Source organism: Rhinolophus sinicus, linkage group LG13 (genome assembly GCF_036562045.2).
Source record: "Rhinolophus sinicus isolate RSC01 linkage group LG13, ASM3656204v1, whole genome shotgun sequence".
Lineage (NCBI taxonomy): Eukaryota > Metazoa > Chordata > Mammalia > Chiroptera > Rhinolophidae > Rhinolophus > Rhinolophus sinicus.
In genome coordinates this window covers 43,914,918-43,936,744 of record NC_133762.1, presented here as the reverse complement: position 1 = coordinate 43,936,744, position 21,827 = coordinate 43,914,918, and the positions used below count along the sequence as shown (strand labels likewise).

General features: G+C 38.3%; 1 long non-coding RNA gene across 1 annotated transcript; it reads left to right on the top strand.

Moving 5' to 3' along the window:
* Nucleotides 1-238: 238 nt before the first annotated feature.
* LOC141568188 (uncharacterized) lies at nucleotides 239-7,994 on the top strand. The gene is made up of 2 exons (XR_012491231.1): nucleotides 239-342; nucleotides 7,878-7,994. It is a non-coding gene; the product is annotated as an uncharacterized LOC141568188 (long non-coding RNA).
* Nucleotides 7,995-21,827: the final 13,833 nt, after the last annotated feature.

Here is a 21,827-nt window from a genome sequence, read left to right as displayed (position 1 = left end):
AATAATTCATGGCTATTGTATCATGACAATGCACCAGCTCACATGGCACTGTCTATGAGGGAGTTTTTAGCCAGTAAACAAATAACTGTGTTGAAACACTCTCCCTAATCACCTGATCTGGCCCCCAATGACTTCTTTCTTTACCTGAAGATAAAGGAAATATTGAAAGGAAGACATTCTGATGACATTCAGAACCTCAAGGGTAATACAATGACAGCTCTGATGGCCATTCCAGAAAAAGAGTTCCAAAATTGCTTTGAAGGGTGGACTAGATGCTGGAGATGGTGCATAGCTTCCCAAGGGGAGTACTTTGAAGGGACCATAGTGATATTCAGCAATGAGGTATGTAGCACTTTTTCTAGGATAAGTTTGCAAACTTAATTGTCAAACCTCATACTCAGGCTTTCTGCTACCTTTCTGGTTAATTTTAGTTGATGTTTTGCGAAGACATCATGAATTTCCACTAGATTTTTAAGTTACTGCCAGAAAGCTATACATAATACTTTCTTATCATTCTTTTATTCTATTCTATATCCATGACTATATTTGGCTTCTCATTCCTATTTTTGTACTTTTTTCTCTTTTTCCTTAGCTATGCTTGGCAATGGTTGATTTATTTTGGAACTTCATACAGAATAATCTATTTTTCATTTTATTCATCCTTTCTATTCTACCTTTGTTTTCATTCTGTTTAATATCTGCTTTTATCTTTATTAATTTGCTTTTTTTTTCATTTTTACAGTTTGATCTTGTTACATTTCTTATACCTCTTAGGTTATTGCTTCCAAACAATTTTCCCCTTTCTTCCTCAAAAAACCCAGTGACTTTGCCAGCAGAGTTTTCCATTAACAATCCTTCCTCATTTTTAGTCACCAATCACCCTCCCAGTTGTTCCTGCTCATTTCTGCAGATTTTAGAACTTGGCACACCATCGTTCCCTCCACCACTATCATTCCATTATTTTCAGTGGCTTCACCATTTATGTAGGTGATTCATTCACCGTCCTGCATTTCTGTGTCATGACCTTATCACTTTCAGCAGTGTTTTTCTTTACCTCAGTCATCCATATTTTTCATCACATCATAGAATTTGTCTTGACCAGTATTTGCTTAGACGCCCTCCCTTTTTGTTATGGACTGAATGTCGGTGTTCCCCCACAATTCCTATGTAGATATCCTAATCCCCAAAGTATGGTATTAGGAAGTGGAGCATTTAGGAAAAGATTAAGTCATGTGGATGGAGCCCTCATTAATGGAATTGATGTCCTTATAAAAGAGATCCCAGAGAGCTCTCTAATTCTGTTAGCTAGTTCTGTTTCCCCGAAAATAAGACCTAGCCAGACCATCAGCTCTACTGCGTCTTTTGGAGCAAAAATTAATATAAGACTGAGTCTTATTTTACTATAGTATAAGATCTGGTCTATAATATAATACCGGGTCTTATATTAATTTTTGCTCCAAAAGATGCATTAGAGCTGATGGTCCGGCTAGATCTTATTTTCGGGGAAACACAGTAGTGCCACGTGTGGATACAATAAGAAGTCAGCAGTTTGCAAGCCAAAAAAGAAGGTTTACCAGACCCAACCATGATCTTGGACTCCCAACCTCCAGAAGTGTGAGAAATAAATTTCTGTTGTTTATAACCCATCCAGGCTATGGTACTTTGTGATAGCATCCCAAACTAAGAAAATGTCCTAATCTCTACTTCTCATTGTAGCCCCTGGAAAAATTAAAACCCCAAACTCACCTCTGCCTGTCCCATGGCTGCCTTTGAGGAAAACCTCACAACTATACACCCTTTTCTCACTTGAAATTTGTTTTCTCAGCTCTTCAGTGGGCCTTTAGCACTGCTTAGCAGTTCTACTACATTTCTCCTAATCTCCAAAACTACACGTTCTCTCTGCAAACCTCCAAAAGCCCTCTACACTCTTCACATTTATTTGATGACCTCATCTTGTTTCCTTGAAAAGATAGACACAATCAGAAAACCACTAATATATAAACCTAACTCATGGTACTGACTGGTTTCCTGTCATAGATGAACTGTTCTTGCTATAATCTGAAACCAATCGCTTCTTCAGATACCACCCGCCACCTCTTCTTTAGTGATCCTTTGTCTCCTATAGCATCATTTCCATCATTTCCATCAGTATCATGTAATATTACCAATCTTTTAAAAAAAGTTTTGAAACCTTCTCTTGACTCCACATCCCCTTCGAAGCCCTCCAAATTTCTCTGCTTCCTCTTATAGCAAAACTCTTTAAAAGGATACCTTTAATTCCTTTCTTTATTTCCTCATCTCCCATTTTCTTCTTTCTCTATTCAAATCAGGTTCTTGTCTCCAAAAATCTACTGAAATTGTTCTTATTCAGTTAAGAGCAACTTAACTCCCATCTAGCCAAATTTGAGGGTCCATTTCAGCAGCATTGATCAATAATGATCTCTCTTTCCTTGGAATATTTCTTCCTTCTGCTTCAAAGCTTTCTGACATGGTACATTCCAATATCTCACAGGCAACAACCTCTGGTGTTCAAAAATGTGCATTTAAAAATTTTTGCTTCTATAACTAAAGTTAGTCGCTATTTGAGCACCTGTTCTGCATAATGGCAGAAAATATAATCCATTTGTCTCCATGCAAACACAATCATTTGAGTGTCTTTTGCTGGTTCTAGCTTGGATTTTTAAGCACTAAATACTGGAGAGATCCAGGAATCAAGCCTTCCTCTTTCTCTCTTCTCTATCTGCACCAGAGATTCTTAAACTCCTGTGTGCCATGGACCCCTATTGATAGACCGGTGAAGATTCTGGACCCCTTCTGAGATTAATGTTTCTTAAAACATTTTAAAAAAGACATAAAGAAAACAAATTATATTAAAATACTATAAGATATTTTAAAAATTATTTTATGATATGTGACATGCTGTTCAATGCATTAAATTACAAAATTAAGAGGCAGGTTCTATAACCATTTAACCTCAAAATAGTAATGATGAGTTTCTAAGGAAGCCACATTTCTGGATATCTACAACAACTATAATGTGATATAAAAAGATTTCTGATTTCTATTGGTGATAAAGTCACAGGTACTGCAAATATTACAATGGTTTGTAACCTACATTCATAAAGAAAGAAAATGCTAACTTTCAGTTAGAGGTTAATGAAAATAAAGATATATTTTTCAATCCAGGTTCACAGACCCCTGAATTCTATCCAGACCCCTTTGGGGATCCATGGACCCCAGATTAAGAATGCTTTATTTAATAGTCACTCATTAAGTGATTTCATGCAGTCCGTAGATTAGAAATCTATCTATATGCTGATGGCTTCTAAATATAGATCTATAGCCCTAGCCTGTCTCCTGAGTGCCAGACATATATTGAGCTGTCCACTGGACAGCTCTACTTAGATGTCTAGTAGACATATCAAATATCACGCCACACACTGAACTCTAGATCCTTTACTCTTCCAAATTTCAGCAAATGACACTACCCATCACCCAGTTTCTCAGGGCAAAAATCAGAGTCATCTTTGATTATTCACTTTCCTTTACACCCCATGGGCAATCAACTGTTAAGGGCATTTTGAATCTGACCACTTCTCACCACCTCTACTTCTCCCATCCTGATCCTGACCACCACCATCACTTGCCTGGAGGACGGAACTAATCTCCCAATGAATCTCTGTATTTCCAATTCATACCTCTACAGTCTCTTTACCAAACAGTATCAAGAATTCCTTTTATAAATATAAGTAGAGTCATGTGTGCTTCCCCTCCTAAAAACCATCCAGTGGCTTCCCACCACACAAGAATAAAATCCAAATTCCCAATCCATCATGGCTTACAAGTTTCTACATGCTCTCCCATCTTTATGACATCATCTCCTACCTCTCTCTACCTTGTTCATGCTGCTCTGGTCCCTGGAATATCTTGCTGTTCTCCAAGCATACCAAGTTTATTTCAACCTCAAGGTCTTTGTAATTTCTGTCTCTCACTTTAAAATACTCTTCATGGTTCTTTGCCCCAATCAGGCCTCTTTTCAAATATTACATTTTCAGAGAGGCTTGTCATGACCTCCCTGTAAAATAAACCCCCAATTCCCTAGCCCTTTACCTGCTTTATTTACCTTCACAGCTCTCATTACTAATACCTGAAATGATGTTAATTATGTTGTATTTTTGGTCAAAAACATTCTTTATAAATATTCCATCAACAGAATTTCTATCCAATTAGCACAAAGACTTGAATTAAAACATCTGGCTAAGGCTAAAAACAGGAGAGGAAAATTTTAGGTGCCATAAATGAGAAAGAAATTCATACCCAAAGCCACGGAGTTGCACAAGAGTTGAATCCATGTGGCCTTTAAAGACGTGCAGGCTAAAAATATGTGTTAGTGTTTCCAGGAGCCAGGAAAGACACCCCATCCTTGAATAGACTCTAAGCAAACTCAATCGTTGCCTAGGGTTATGGTGCAGAAGTGAGCTTCATACTCCAGACTCTGATGGAAAAAATGTTACCAAAGAGAGTTTTAAAGTTTTTAGCCATGCTGCTCACATATGCAAACCTAAATAGTATATAAAACCTAAGTAAAGACACTAGTATAAAAACTAATTTGGATAGTCAAACAAGAAAAATGATTAGCATTGGTGGAGCTTATCCACCACATATGTTGATTTTATCTATCAGAATCACTTCAGTCATAAGCTCGCTGTTACAGTAGCTTTTTAGCTATTTATTTTTCTTCAATAAATAAATGATGCAAGAGATTTTTTTAAGGGTTGCTTTAGAGTCTAGAGATGGAAAGTGTATTTTTATACTATTGAAACTTAATTTTCATTCATAGTCATTTAAAATAGTACTTCAAAAAGACTCTTGTCTCCTCGTCATAGGTTCTGTGACATTTCAGAACCACACTCAATTTTAAAATGGTTAAGACTTGTATTAAAAAAAAATAAAGAAGCTAAACTAACTTCAAAAAAAGCTAATTTGGAGCCAGTAAACCCAACAGAACCCCAGCAGATGATATAGTGAAACCACCCTAGGGACGCCCACACGATTTAAGGCACTCAGGGGACTCGAGTAAAATATTCCCCTCAAAAGAAAATAAATAAACTTACTCATAAAAATAAGAAAGCACATAAAGGAAACACACCACCGTGCACAAAAGAAGCCTACCACCATTAGAGATAGCCAACAGATAGAACAAATGGAAAATGTATCCATGAAGAACTAGAGATCATAGAGCTAACTCTGAAAAGGTCTTTAAAATAAATATGTTCCAAAATGTTTAAAGACACATAGGAAAGAATAGAATTCATAAAGTAAGAACAGAATATTTTGTCCACTTTAGTTGCTATAACTTTCATCTTTTATTCTATCCTCTTCTTATATCTTGTATCCCCAAAATAGTAACTATTTATTGACCCATTCTTATGTGGAGCATGGCAGGTTGTCAACAGGTAATGGTAAAATTCTGTGAAACAGAGGTTTATAATAACTGTGAGATTGATCTCATCAGATTTTAACACTTGTGGGACTAAGCGGTACATCTATTCTGTCTAGCTAAATAGAAACCGCTACACAATAAGAAATAAAATGTACAATTTCTAAGATATTATTATTTTTAAAATCTTAAAATGATCACTTAAAATTTACTAATAACTGCAAGAAACTTCCCTCAGTTGTATAGATAATGACAATAGAGCCCATAAAACACCAAACAGCTTTTAAATGAAAGAGTGCAGTCCAGTAGCCTTCTGACTTGGGCTAAGTCCAAGTCTAGCTTTAGTTATTCATCATGTTAGCAGCTCTTATTAAAAAGCTAACAAAGCCAAAACAGGACCATGGTTTTCAACTACAATTCAAGAAGAATTACATACACTAATTGAGACTACCTGCTAAGCCACATTTCAAGACTTTATTTTTAAAAAGAACCAAATAGAAATTCTAGATTTGGAAAATAAAATACTAGAAAGTGAAATGGGTATACAGTAGATTACACAAGCTGAAAGAAGACTTAGTGGATTAGAAGACAGATATAAGAAAAGCATTCAAAATACGGCACAAAGAGGTGGAATATATAAAAAGAGAAGGAAATTTATGTGTAAGGTGATAAGGAGGCACAATTTTAGAAGACAAGAAAGATTGGGAATTAGTGAGCTAAAAATTCTATTTAAAAAGCTAGACAAAGAGAAGCAGAGTAAACATGAAGAAAATAAAGAGCAAGAAATAATAAAGATAAAAAAGCAGAAAATAATGAAGTAGAATAAAAAGACAGCTTCGAGATCTTTAATAATAACCAAATGCTAGACTTTTGAAAAAAGAAATAAATATTTCCTGGACTAAAAAGAAAGTAATCTCTATTTGCAAGGTAGAACACTGTTTTTCACATATCTCTACTTGAACTTTTGAATATAATCTTCAAGAATTTTAAGTCGTTGCTCACTTGTAGTTCCATTTTACATGTAAATATCTCACCACGCTCTTGTTTTAAGTCTTTTTTTTTTTTTCTGGTGTTTTCAGGAGCTTTTATTTTATGTTTTTGGATGTTATATTTTTGAAAGATAAAGTCATGGATATGGTCTGGGTCCCAGTATCTTCACTGATGAAATTGGACAATATGGAATCTCAGATCCTTTCTTATGTTTTATTTTTTATTTCTACACATTTCTCTTAATTTTTCTCAAAGTCAGATAAAGAGAGAGATCTAAAACCATGTTAGTTTCAAATATCATCTCAATTTCTAACCAAATCACAAAAGTTCTTGTTGGAAAATTAAGGCATTGCCTCTTCTAACTTATTCTTGTCCTTTGTAAGAACTACAAATATATATCATGAATACAACTTATTTATGTAGACTTCAGCTTTGTGAAACATGAACTGAAAAACTATGAAAATGCTATATACAAGTGGCTGATCTATTAATGAAGAGGAGCCAGAATTCATCAGTGTTATCAATAAGTGAAAACCTTTTCTTTTTCTTTTTTTAATCTTTTTTTTAATTAAAGTTTATTGAGGTGACAATGGTTCGTAAAATTACAAAGGCTTCAAGGGTACAATTCTGCAGTACATCATCTATATATCACACTGTGTGTTCACCACCCAGAGTCAGTTCTCCTTCCATCACCATATATTGACCCCCTTTTCCCTTTTCTACTATCCCCCCACCACCTTTACCCTCTGGTAACCACTGAACTATTTATTTTTCAAAATGTAAAACACCTGTGCATATTGACTGCTAAAAATGGCATCAGTTCTCTACCCCTCTTTGACCCATGCCCTTTTCAGTATGCCTTTGCACTAACTCCTATCAAGAGGTGGAGTCTATTTCTCCACCCCTGAATCCAAACTTGCCTTGTGATTTGTGGTAGCCAATAGAATATGTCAGAAATTACAGTGTCGGTTCCAAGTCTAGGCCTTAAGAGAACTTGCATACTTCCATTATCTCTTGGAGCCCTGCTTCCACAATGAGTACAACCCGTGCTGGAAGATGAGAGACCACACGGAGCAGAACTGACTGCCTGCGATTGTCGATGCCTGGCCACACCCGGACAAAATCATCCAAGCCAATCATCCAGCTTTCCCATAGACTCAAGAGAGAAATAAATGTCCATTGTTGTATGCACTGAAGTTTTGTGATTGTTTTTTTTCAGCATTATTGTGACAATAATTAACTGGAAAAGTTTCTAAAACATGTATTTCACTGAGTGTAAATTCACTTTTCATGAAACTCATTCCTATGTTTATTTGCTTTAGACATCTGCGTTTGTTTCTATTTTGTTGAATGATATATTTGCTTTATTGAAAGGTCTGTGTGTTTGTATTTAGTTTGTTTGTTTCTGTGGCAGGGGAAATAACTTTTCTTTCTACTTCCTTAACAGGTGTTATGTGAAGACTGAAATTGAAGCACTGTGGTTTCAGAGCACTCACTCTATCATCTAAGTTCTCAGACATCTGATGGCCACAAAAGCAAATAAATATAGCTGCCCTCCTTCTGATGTGGATCAACAGAGTTGAACATAAACTTAGGGACCCTGACACACCCACCACAAACATGCCTTGGAACAATACATTTAAAAAAGCAACCTCTTTTGAAAATATTCATATCTCTAGAAAGAACACATATACCACCATCCACGCTCTGACAGCAGAGCTCAATCTCCAAACAGGAAATAAAGTGGGAATGGAATCAAGATGCTTGATCTTATGTATGATTTCCAAAAATCCATGAGTATTGTGTGATTCTGTTTCATAACAGATATTGACCACAATTTTAGATGTTATTTACCCTCTGTGGGGCAAATAGCATTTTCCAAGTTGGAAAAGAAAAAAAAAATGGTGCCGAATAGAATTTTCAGAAAAGAAATTCAAGAATAAATACTGCATTTACTTCAGTGTTGTTCTACAAGTACCAAAAATGCCCATCATTTTGGTAATCATACATATTCCACATATTACTTCATGAATAATTTTAAGCAGGACATATGGCAAAATAGAAGTAGGGTTGAAACTGACAATATAAACTGCTTCATATGTATCTCAGCTAATTGTTCTTACATTTTTCAAAGTCATTGTTGAAAAATGAATACACGTTTACTGTAGAAAATTTAGAACATGTAGGCAAGCAAAAAAAGGAAATCAAAATCATCTGTAATCTTACCACCTAGATTTATTTTATATAAATCTATGCTTTTTTCTAAATATGTAGCTTCATAAATATATTGATATTGAATATATTTCACCAAAATTGAATAATACTCCATGTGCTCATGTTTTCCACATAACATTGCATTGCAAACCTTTTCTGTGTTATTAAAAATTGTCTGACCATATCATTCATTATATGGGCATATCATCATTTGTACAACCAATTTCCCATTTTTGAACCTTGATGTCATTTGAATTTTTTTCACTACTTAATCACAATGCTGTGATGAACCAACAACCTCATAGCTGACTCGCTGAGCACATCTATGACCCCTTGAATACATTACTTGAAGTCATTCCTATTAATACATTTTTCCAGCTACTCCTAACATCATTTATAAAACAGTCTTTATCTCCCAGAGCTACGTCACATTTGTTTTTGACAATCACTTTGGTGTTGCAATATTGATTCAAGTATTGCTCTCCTTGGCCCTCTGCCTTTCATGACGTGACCTTTCCTGAGTCGTTTACGTTTCAGAAGGGCACTCTACAAATCAGAGCAGCAGGAAGAATTTTCTCTCGCAACTCTCTCCCAGTCACAGCCATCTTTCTCCCTCAAAATTCCACATCTCTTTGCTCTCATCAATCTCTCCCCTTTGCAGATTAGAAATTTAGATTATTAACTAATTCATACTAAGTTTTCAATGCCTAAGGGAGTTCAGAGTGTTGTCTCTTTCATGCTGCAGCTTTTATATGTGAAAAAAATGCATTATCCACTAACTCCCAAGCATCAAAAGTGGGCCTATTTAGAAAATTTAGGGTAAAAAATAAACTTTCCTGGTCTGCTTGGATTTATGCGTTGTGTAGTGTTAAGTAAACAATGCAAGAGGCAAGTGCGAAACAGCAGGTACATTTGTACCAAATGTTGGGAGGAAGGGGTGTGGGGGTATATGGATATGTACCTCGCTCTTATAAGCATGGAATAATTATACAAAGATATACAAAAAAAGTTATAGTCATTGATTTTCGAGAAGAAAACTAGGTGACTGATAGACAAGAATGAGCAAAAGATATAACTGAAATATGAAATATGAAATCCATGTATTTGTTTCATTACATATATATTGAAATGAAACCTAAAACATTTCTTGCCTTAAAAATTCTATACCTTTGAATGCATTACATATCCCCAAATTTTTAAACTCAACTTAAAAACAAATAAACTTCATGACATAAACTGCTCCTTACTTTGTGAATAGAGAGATTCTACAAAGACCTGGAAAGAATTTTTATGATAAATATGTCAACCCATTTCCCCTTCACCCAGGAGGAAAACAGGAGCCAAGATACTTTGGCCCGAGAGGGTGTGATCTGATTTAACAAAAAAAGTCATCAGATCAGACTTAGTAGAGAAGGGGAGTGAGTGTTGAAAATGAAAAAGACCAACGGGATAAAGTCCATTTTTCTCAAACACGAAGATTATGCACTCTCTCATTCCAATGATTAAATAAAATTATTTTCTTTTGTCTTGTCTGTGGTAGTAATGCTCTGTTTGTGGTGGAATGAAGGAAAGAAAGATAGAAAGACAAATTGACATATTATTCTGACAGATGACCATCGGTATAAGAGAAGGGAGCGTTCAGATCAATTTTCAGCTCCCAAGACCGTTTATTTCGTACTTCTGTCATCTGTGGTTGCCTTTCCAGCAATCTGTCAACAGTTTCTATCTGCCAAAGACACACATTTAGCATCCAAAAGGAATGATAAAGGATATCCAGCTCCAAACCTATGGAGTTCAGGTTTGGCTCTAAAAACAAAAGATTTGCATATCCCCAAAGAAGGACAAAAGTAATCAGACCATTTTTCAACTGGTCAATTTTTCTATTTTACAAAGCAAGTGACTGGCACGTGAAGATATCTGTTGATGTCTTATACATCTTCGCAGTTCAGAAGATTCAAGCAATTCTTCATTTGTACATTGACCTCCTACTAAAGGGGAGGGGGGGGAGAGAAGAATGGATAAGACATGGTCCCTGCCACCAAGAAGACTTGGAGCTGATGGAGAAAGACAAAGTCAATTGTCAATGACAATTTAATGTAATCCATGCCCTAAAAAAAAAGTGCCCAGGACACTATGGGAGCACAAAAAGAGAGGCAGACCTCAGGCTTGCAGGGTCAAGACAAAGCTTTCCAGGAGTGACAATGAACTTCGAAGACCAACCAGGAAGTAGCAGAATGAAGAAGTAGAGAAAGAACACCTCAGTAAGGATTCTAATATGGATATTGATTACTTGCTATGATGACCCTGACCCTCTTTGCCCTCTCGTCCAGTCCTCAGCCCGCCCTTTCTCTGTACTAAACACCAGGCTGGCTCCTGCAGGCTGTATGTATTTCCCAGGCTCTGTCAGTCCCTGAGATTCAGAACAGAGAAAAAGAGGGCTGAGAACTGGATCAGAGGGAAAATGGGCCCATGGCTATCACGGCAGGTAAGCAATCAATATCCACAATAAAATTTTTACTGGGTTTGTTCAATGGGAGGCAGAGGCAGCAAATTGAAATGCAGATGGGAAGGAGAAGCCAGGGTCTTTCTTCTCTGTTTTGGACAGTATTTCTGGCACTGCCAAGTCCCATTGTGATCCCTGCTTCTACTAAACAGACCCACTTGAGATTCCAACTTCTAAGATTTGACCCCTCCAAGCTAACCCTCCCTCTCCCCTTCTACCTCCTGCCAAGCGATGGTGAAGGCTGCTTGCTATTGCTAACCTCTGGTGGCTTCATCGAGTCCTGTTTTGGCTTCTCATTCTTCCATAACCGAGGTCTGCAATTCGTTACAATTAGTATTCCCTATATCACTAAAGTCCCTGTGTTTTGTGTTTTAAGTACTCAAGACATTTCTGCTGAGACCCTGAGGGATGAACTGTACGTTTCCCTGCAGAATCTGAGCTACTCAAGGACAAGAATGGCCCTGGAATCGTTTTGTCCCTCATACATAAAGAATCTGACACACAAGAGAAGAAGGAAGAGAGGGGATGGAGGATGACATAAAGTGAAGAAAGACGTGAATAAAGTTAAGGACAGCCTCATTTTCATACCAAGGGAATGACAGTCCTCAACGACCACATTTCTTTATGTGACATCCTGACCCATCATAAGCATCAATATCCTGTGTGACTGAGGCATGATTGTAATGGACGTTTGTACAACAAGATGAATAATGCCTAATTAGTGGTAGGAGTAAGACGTGACCTTGATAGACCTTGTCGGCTCGATGGGTCTTTCTGTGATGTGGACACCTCCTGCCCTATTAAGAAGTGGAGGAAAGTCCCAGATACTCTTGGTTGACCAGAACTCAAAGCAAAATCAAGCAGCTGCTAAAATCTGGCCGGTTCCTTATGTTGTGTATATTTCCCTAATGTGGAGATAAGCTCACTGTATCATTCATGCTCTTGATGACAAAAATGTACCTTGTTTATCAAGGCAGGCCAGCCGGTCACTGATCAAAGTTCAAAAGTCTAGTACTTAATACCCATGCTCTGTTCACTCTATTTCCCTTCTGCCCCAAGAAAAAGAGGAAGGCATCGCCAAACTAAACCACTGCCAGTGTGCAGCATGAAGTCACGTTAAGATATTGACTCTTCTGAAATGCAGGAGTAAAACATAAGGATCATGTTTATCCCACATCGGTTTCCTGTCGACACTGTTTATTTTTAAGCAGTAAACATACTGGGAGGGTAGTGATGTAGCCTTTAAAAGCATTACTAAGAAATCAGGCACAACTTCTGTAAATCTTCAGCGGGGTACTGATGTGAAATTCCAGACATGGTGCAAGCATATTTTTGAGGGAAGGGGCACAGTTTTGTAGGTTTGTGAAAATGTGTGAGAGAGTCCAGTGACAGATTTACGATCTTTGTCAAACATTAGTGAAGCCAAAATACAAAGATTATTGTTACTTTTGACTAACCGCATCTCTAGCTATTTTAATGGAAGGTTTCTTAACTCTGTTCGTGGCCAGAGCCAATTAGTTGTGTTTTCAGAATGCTTTAGTAATTCTCCTGTGCATCTTGTTTCCTTTCACCACTCTGCATTGGATGGTGCACCAATGTGTCGTGGCATCATCCCCTGGGGCTGTCCTAGAAACTACAAAACAATGGAGGAGTTTGGTAGCCTGCAAACATTTCTGGAGCCATGAGACTCCTCAGTGTATCTTAAGTCCACCCAGCTGCCATGCTGGGACCTGAGCTCATGCCAGGCCCTCATTTTAAGCGTGGTTACTGGAAAGGCCACCAGATTCAAGACAGACCAGGAGCCCTGACTCCACATCTCCCTCAGTCACCCTGCTGTGATGCTAACCAAACCTTTACTGGCATTTAGATGGTATAAACCTTTATTTCCTCATGTGTAAAGTGGTTTGCTCACGTGGATGTAAGAAAAACAAGATGAAATAGTAAATACTGAAAAGCTCTCAAAAAACTAAGTGTACTGTACATAAAGAAGATACGATGATTATGCCAAAGTCACTAATTACCATCTGTGAGGGTCATATTACTGTATATCTATAAGCTGTGGTTGCCTTGCCTTTAAAAGTATGATAATAATACCATACACCCCATGGGTATACATGGGATTAACTGAAATACTGTGCAGAAAATCTTTTGTTCAATGTAGTAAGCCTTCAAAAACTGCTAGCAATCATCATTAGCAGTAATAGTAGGATGACTGACCCGTATTTATTGAGTACCTACTATGTGCAGGATACTGGACATACAAATGTAAATATTGGACATAGCTCCTAGCCTTAAGAAACATACAAATACTTAAAAAGAAAGTCATCTGTGCATAAAAGTGTAATAATTTATACAATATATTCTGGGTAAGGCAAATGATACAGCAGAAGAATTTCAGAGCCATCCTGGTAAGGTAAGACTTGAAGTTGTCAAGCTGGAGCAAGGGGACAGGGCCATCTACATCCATTTCAGTCTTGGGATGTGGGTCACCTGAGAAGCGGGTGTGGTCTTAGACAAGGCAGCTCTGTCCAGCCAAGACAATTCCCAGAGAATTCTGGCTGCCGATGGCTGTCTTTAGGCAGTAATTCCAGCAGCTGTAGGAGTAAGTGCTTCCTCTACAAAGCTGGATCTGAGAGGCTCAATAAGCGTCTACACATGAGCCCCAAGAACAGTTCAGAACAATCCTGACTGATTCAGAAATATTCCTGATTGGGTTACAGGTGACTCCCCAAATCCTTCCAAGACAGTGCCAAACTGAATTAGCAATGAGGGATCCGTCCAGAACATCCAAGGTTTCCTAAAGCCTGCTGTGCCCCCAAAAGTCCCCCCAAACCCAGAAGTGAGATATTCAAAGATGACTCTGAAGGCTGGTATGTCCCCATACATGCCGATGTAGATCAACTCTCTGAGATTGAGAGAACTGGGGAACTTCTGTTCAAACTCCCGTACCCATGGAAAACAACCCCAAAATTGAAGTTGATTCGTCACAGTCCAATTCTCTAAATACCAAGTAATCAAACGACAGGTTTTCTGAGTTCACCTTTCATATACAGTTAGTTGTAGTTGATAAATTTTCATTTTGTCTCCATGTTGTCATTTTAAAGGATGTTCAATTTGTCCCTGCTCCTTCTCTCCACTACTGTAGCTAGGGGCTAAGAGACGAAGAGAAAGACAGACTGTGGACCAGAGATGGAGCAGAGAAGAGGGTCCTGAAAAGTCAGAATCTGTAATATATTCTTGGACATATTGTTGAATATGTAGAATTATTACAACTATACTCTGTTTACTTCTTTCCACACATCCATAAGTTTTGTTCAACTGACTTTCAACAAATTGGCCTGCCTGCTTCCCCTACACACACTTCCCCTATGCACACTGACGGTGAGTCATGGAACCCTAGGAAACATTTGGAAGGGATGTCAGAATCCTCTCACCCAATTAAACCAACTACGGTATGAGTCATTGAGCTGCTCCACGGATACCCTTGGTGAGGTCATACACGAGCTCTTAAGGCTGCCTCTCCTATCCCTTGGCAGTGACAACTTTCAGAAGCACTCCTGGGCCATCACCCTCATCCCTGAAGCCTGGCAGAACACCGCTACCCCATCCAGATGCTGTTCCCTGAATGGCGGAAGGAGCTCTCATATGGACCTAAGTCTCCTTGTCCCTTGATTACAACATCCCAGGCGCCTCCTCAAAGCCCACGTTGTATGATTTCCAATCCCTTTGCCTTCCTGAATGTTCACCTCTGAATCCCGTCTAGTGTATCAGCTCCCTCTTACAGTATTGTTCTGACATGTTTTTTTACTATCAAAATAACAAATCTTAAAAGGTTTTCTTATAAAATATATATAAATATACATGGCATATGTTTAAAATACATAACAGTAATCTTTTAATGTTACAAAAAAATTAGAAACCACAGATGAGCAAAAAGAAAAGCATCCGTGATCCACAGCAGTCATCACTGTTTTCGCCTTCCCCGCACCTCTCCCCCTTTCTTCGGTAAGAGAACTGGTTTCCCATCAGTCAAAGTGTCCCACCCTTCTCTGGCCAGGAACTGTCATGTGACAGATTCTCCTCTCCTAGGATTCTAATCTTGAAGAAGGGCTTGTAAGAATTGAAAAATCCTTGGAGATTATGAGCTTCAGCACCAGGGCTCTCCTTTATTTCTGACTACCCATATCTGGAAACTTCTTTTGAGACTAACCTTCCTTTGTCTGGGTATTATATTGAGCTTTTCCTCAATACTGTAACCTGCTCCACAGCTTCCAGGACATTCCATATGTACTGAAGCTATCTGGCATTGTTGCTTGACTGAGCTTCAATCCTAACACGCAGAGATAATCAGAAGTTAATATTTTGTGGATAACATCCTGGTCTTTTTCTTTGAATGAATTAAAAGAAAGAGACGAGTTATATGAAAAGGAAGGAAGACAGGAAGGCAGGTTATATATATTTTCCCCCAAAAGTGGATGGAACAATATAAATGAATTGATATATTCCTTTTTTATTAAACAAAATATGGTGACCACCTTGCCAGGGTCTCCAACTATTTTTTAATCATGGACCCATAGTAAAGGTATATATAACCCAGTACTTCATGACTACAAAGACTAAGGTACACTCTCCACTCTCCAGGAGCTCACAGTTGGATTAATGAGTTCCTTGTGCACACAGACAACAATGAAAGAAAAGTCTAAAGAGTTTTCTACCAATTAAGGCTTTAGGCATGCAGTGCAAAGAGCTCTGTATTCCACCACGGGCTTTATTGCTTGAGAAGGCAGGTATGGGGTGCTTCCTTCAGAAGACCAGATCCAGCCATCGACTATGCAGGCTTAACCTAATCAGCCTGCCTCTCAGCCCCTCCAGCAGCAGCTGTGTTGTCAGATCTGGAGCCCCTCTGATCTGTCACCACCAGGAAATGTGGAACTTGCACCTTCTGAGATTCGAGTGTGATGGGAGTGGAGGGAATTGAACTTTGGTCTTTCAGAGTTCCCTGGCCCCCCCAGGCTATCTCTAGAACACGGGAAATTTCTGGGAGAATCAAGTCTCACCTTGTCCTGACACTCGACTCACAAAGTGCTAGGGTACTGGCTCATGTCCAATCTGAAGAGAAAACTTTGATGCCTGCAGACGTCCAAAAGGGAGGAAGCAGGAGATGGGACAGCAAGCATAATGACCAGAACCATGAGTGAGAGAGTTGCCGGTTACAGGGAAATGTCTTAGAGATATAATACAGAACCCTCTATAGAATTGGCCCAGATCCTCCTTACCCCCTCCTTCCTTTCACTGTCCCAGTGCCCCCTCTGTGTAAGCATCCACCCAAAGTGCGTTCCTGACACTGGAAGATATTTAGGGAGACTGGAACAGACAGAATTCAAATCCCGCCTTCTGAGGACCTTCAGTCTCTAAGCCACTTCTTGTCTTAAGCTGAAAAAACTTCGGGACCCTTTCAACCTCCTCATCAAGATGACACCCAGCTTTTGTTTACTCAAAGGCTCAAGGAAACTAAAATTATAGGGATTTCTAGAAGGTAAGTCTTCCAGGTATAGCTGCATCTGGGAGTGCATAGCCTGAGACACCCGATTCTAGGCCAGAGCAGTCTTCCGACAACAAACTCTCACTCCAGAAGAGCTGCAGAGTTTCACAAATCCCCAAACTGTCCTGGAGCCCAGGAGTGGCAGCCCAGACATGAGGCCTCTGACAGTGGTGGAAGGCAGTTTAGCTGGGAGAAAGACAAAACGAGCCCAAAATCAAGCTGTATGAACTTAGGGGAGTCACTCAACCTTGCTTATTGTCATCTGTAAAATGGGCACAATAATAGTTCCTACTTTCCAGACGCATTTTGAGTTTTCAGTGAGGTAGAATGTAAGAGGCTCTAAACACATTACCTGGCATGTAGTAAAATCTCAATAAATATCAGCTGCTGTTAGTATTTTTTCCAATGTTCAGGCTGGCAAAAAGTCCCAAATATGAAGTGGGGAAGCCATGTTTCCTACCTCTGCCTTCCCCAATGTGATGTTGTAAATCAGCTGTTCAATAAAACCTTTTGTAATGACAGCAATGTTCTATATCTGCATTTTCCAACACAGTAACACTAGCCACATGTGACTAGTGAGCACTTGGCATGTGGTTAGTGTGACTGAGAAACTGAGTTTTTTACTATAGTGCATTTTAATTCACTGAAGTTTTAATAGTCGCATGTGGCTAGTGGCTATCGTATTGTGCCATGTAGCCCTGAATGACCAAATAAGAGGTGACAAGGCTTTTCAACTCACAATGATAGGGATAAAATTCCAAAATTGAGTTAAAGAGACAACCAATGGCTTAAGCACCTGAGAGACCTTGTCCAAGAACCAGGAAGTTTCAAGGATGGGACCAGGTGTTTGAAAGACTGTGTAGGAACAGGAAATGACCAGAGGGGGCACCTGGAGCATCAGCGCCCCCATCCAATCTACAGAGGGCCAGCCTTGCAGACAGCTGGCTGGTGCAGGAAAGATGGGGTCTCTGTGTTTCCCCATGTAGTTAATCTCTTGGGGCCAAGGTGACTGTTCCTGCTATCAGGCAGATTAACTGTGTATTTATGGCCCTGCCTGGAGAGTCCAAAATAAGTCATAAACAGTTCCAAACAGCATAGTCAGATCCTGTTGAGGGCCTGCTTTTTCTGTATACAAGGGAACGACTTGTTATAAACTGCTAAAAGAGTAGGGGTGGAGGAGGATGGGGGAAGGAAACAGAAAAGCCCCCCTCTTCATGGGTTGCAGTGGTAGAGTGATAAGGTGAGCAGGTCCCAGGCTGAGACCAGATGCCCTCTTGGCTTTGCACTTTGGCCAAAATGAGAACCTCAAGATGATACAGGGAAAGGAATGATAGCCGGCAGGAGGCAGCTGCCAACACAAAGGCATTTGGAACTGCTCTTCTTTTATCAGGAGCAGCTGTAAATGACGGTTTCAGCCTCCAATTTACATCGTCCGTTTGTCTTGCTTTGACTTGGGAACTAAAAAGCAAATTAAAGAAAAAAAACAAAAAACCCACTCTAGTTTGACTGATGGAGGATTTTGTTCCTGAACTAATCTCAAACAGTCTCAAGAATGCTTTCATTGAGGTTTCCCTAATTAGGAAATTATGTAAAAGAGCTATTATAATACTACTCCTGGTGACAAGCCAAGAGAACACTCCTACCTACACAATCAGCATCAGATGCCATTTCAGGGAGAATTTAATGTAAATTCAAATTCCCCCTTTTATCTGCCTGGAGAAGATAGAGCTACTCGCCTTAAAAATGTTTGTATCGTTGACCAAGAAATTCCACTTTTAGGAGTTTATTCTAAGGAAAAAATTCAGAGATATATACAAACATTGATGCACATAGATGTTTATTACAGCAGTATTCATAACAAAAGAAACTATGTAAATATTCAAAATAGGGGTTGGTATATTCACGCAATATAATCTTACATAGCTATTAGAAACACTTGATTCCCACTATACTTAGTAATGTAAGGAAAACATATTTTTATGGTGTTAGACAAGTAGAATTGTTTATAATGTAGGATCCCAATTTTCTTAGATACATAGCTTTGGCTGTGGGTATGGCTATGTAGAAAGAAACTGAGAAAATATTGCAAAATATTTGTAAAGGTAATGTTTGGATATTGAAATTACGAATCATCTTTACCTTCCTCTTTTATACTTTCCTGAAGTTTCTAAAATTAGTACAACATAAAATCAGAAACCCTCCATGTTTCACAGCTTTCCATCAGCTAGCGAAATGAAAAGGATCGCAGGTCACCTAGACTGATAAGAATAGCTCCTTGGTGCTTCCTGTTGTGAGCTTTCGCTTTTCTGACCCAATGAACACAACAGGTCATTTCATTTACAGCCTCCTGGCAAGTTTTAAATCACTCCAGACTTCCAGAAGAGAGTTTTCCTCAACATTCACCAACAGATTTTATTTTCCTCACGCGTACAAAAAGAAACGGGCTTTCCCCAATGTGTTTATGTGCTGGATAAGAGGAAAGTATTTCTTCTCATACCATTAGAGTCTTACAGACATTCTTTTTCTATTCCCAATTCTCGTTAGTCATAATTCTCCTGTTCTGAGCTACTTTCCCGTTGAAAAATATGGAGGATGTGAACTCCAGAAGCCCGCGGACTTTGTCTATGTCACTCAAGGCTGTAACTCCATCACAGAATACAGGTCTGATACACAGTAGACGCTAAATTAATACTGAATGGATAAAGGGATGGATGGATGGATGGGAACTTTCTTGTGAAAACTAAACAAAGTGAGTTAAAATTTGGGGTGAACTACTGAGTCAAATTCTGCACCTTGGAGCCCTAAAACAAAGTGAGTTTTTCAGATAAAACATAACAGATATCAATTAATAAATAAGCCAAATGTACACAATAAGATCAAACTAAAAATAAGGAATTAAGCAGCCCTAATTTTTTTATTTTAGGAAATCATCTTAACACTTTGAGTCAAATGATTCAATCATACTTAAATCTGGAGTCAATAGTCTTGGTATTTAAGTCACAGGGTTTTTTTTTTGGGGGGGTGGGTTTTTTTTTTTGCTTTTTTCTTTTCTACTGCATAACCTTTCTGTTGCCTATAATGGCAGATTTTATTTTCCAACAATGTTTCCCATTCTACATGCTCTTCTGAAAGGTGACCTTATCCTTCCCCCAACAAGAGAAGGAGTCTATTTCTCCATCCCCTGTAATCTGGATGTGCCCTGTGACTGCTTTAGCCAGTAGGCTATGGAAGTGATGAGCTGCCATGTCTTCACATGGTCTGATGGAAAGGCCTCATGAAGAGACCCTGAGACCACATGGAACGAGAGGGACCCAGCTTAGCCCAGCCTTCCAGATAATGCCTGCCAAGGCACAGGCATGTGAGTGAAGCCATACTGGACCGTCCAGGCAAACCCAGCTATTAGCTGAATTTCTCTGAGTGATTCTACTCAACACCATACACAGCAAAAGAATCACTCTGCTGAACCCACCCAAATTCCTGACCCACAAAATCATAAGCTATAATAAAATAGATGTTACTTCACTAAGTTTTGATGTAGTTGTTAATTGCAATAAATAACTGGAACATTTTTCTTTGTATCACTACATTTACACCAAGATATAACTTTAATTCATTTAGTTAAAGTGGCAGGATAAATTAATGGAGAAATTAACTTTTTCTTGTAGGCTTATTAAAGTGAGAAATGAGTGATATTTTCTCTTCATAAATCCCTCCATCTCACCCCCCCAAAATAAGACTGTTGTGGGAGAGTAAATCAAGCTTTGCATCCTCAAAGCCTGTGGTATGCCTTGCCTACAGAATAAAGAGGTCTTTCTTTCCATCAAAAGGTAGAAACTGTTCTCTCTCTTGAACCTGGGTGGACCTGTATCTAGCTTTATGCCAGTACCATACTGTTTCAATTACTGTAGCTTTATATGTTTTGAAATCAGAAGGTGTGGGGCACCCAGCTTTTTTTCTTTTTTCTCAAGACTGTTTTGGCTACTCAAGGTCCTTGTTTTTACTATTTCTGTAAAAAAATAAAAATAGAAAAATAAACAATTGCCATTGGGATTTTGATAGGGAATTCATTAAATCTGTAGATCACTGTGGGAAATATGGACATTTTAACATGAGAGGTCTTTTCATTTATTTGTGTCTTCTTTAGTTTCTTTAAGCACTCTTTTATAGTTTTCAATATACAAGCTTTTCACCTTCTTAGTTAAATGTATTCCTATCTATTTTAATATTTTCAATGGTATTGTAAATAAGATTATTTTCTTAATTTCCTTTTCAGATGATTCATTGTCAGTTATTATTAAAATTCAACGGATTATTGCATGTTGATTTTGTGTTCTGTAACTTTGCTGAGTTCATTTATTAGTTCTAACAGTTTTTTTAAAAAAGAATCTTTAGTGTTTTCTACAAATAAGATCATGTCATCTGTGAACAGAGATAATTTTACTTTTTCCTTTCTGATTCAGGTGCATTCTATTTCTTTTTTCTTTTCTGATTGTTTTGGCTAGTACTGCCAATACTGTGTTGAATAGAAATAGCAAGAGTGGGTATCTTTGTCTTGCTCCTGATCTTAGAGGAAAAGCTTTCAGTTTTCCACCATTGAGTATGATGTTAACTGTAGGTTTTTCATATGTTGACCTCTTTATCTTAAATTGTCTGTGACTTCCTTGCTTTGTCCTATTTGTAGACCTCTGGAATGATGAAGCTTGGTAGAGTTTGATTCATGCTTAAATTCATTTACACTCACAGGATTCAATTCTAAGACTGTTCTCATTTTCTGGTTTGGAACTTTTCTCAGTAAATGTTATTATGAAAGAAAAGGATTCCAATACCCTTATTCTCTTTTTAAAATTTTTCTTGAAGAGTATGATTTTTAACAGTGCCACGTTATTTTACAACCCTAATTTATCACAAATACAGAACTGGGTACATTAAATGAGATTCCACCTAATTTGGCATAAGTTTGTCCTGGCACCATTCACTTCCTGGGAGCCGGTGTATTTATTATGCAACTCAAAAAACTAGGCTAATTGTTGACCTAGCAATAGTGCAGCTGCAAGCTGAAAAAACACCCGGAACCCCTCAGGACAGCTAAAATAAAAATACAAAAGTAAATCATTTGTAGCAGGCAAAGTGACTAAATT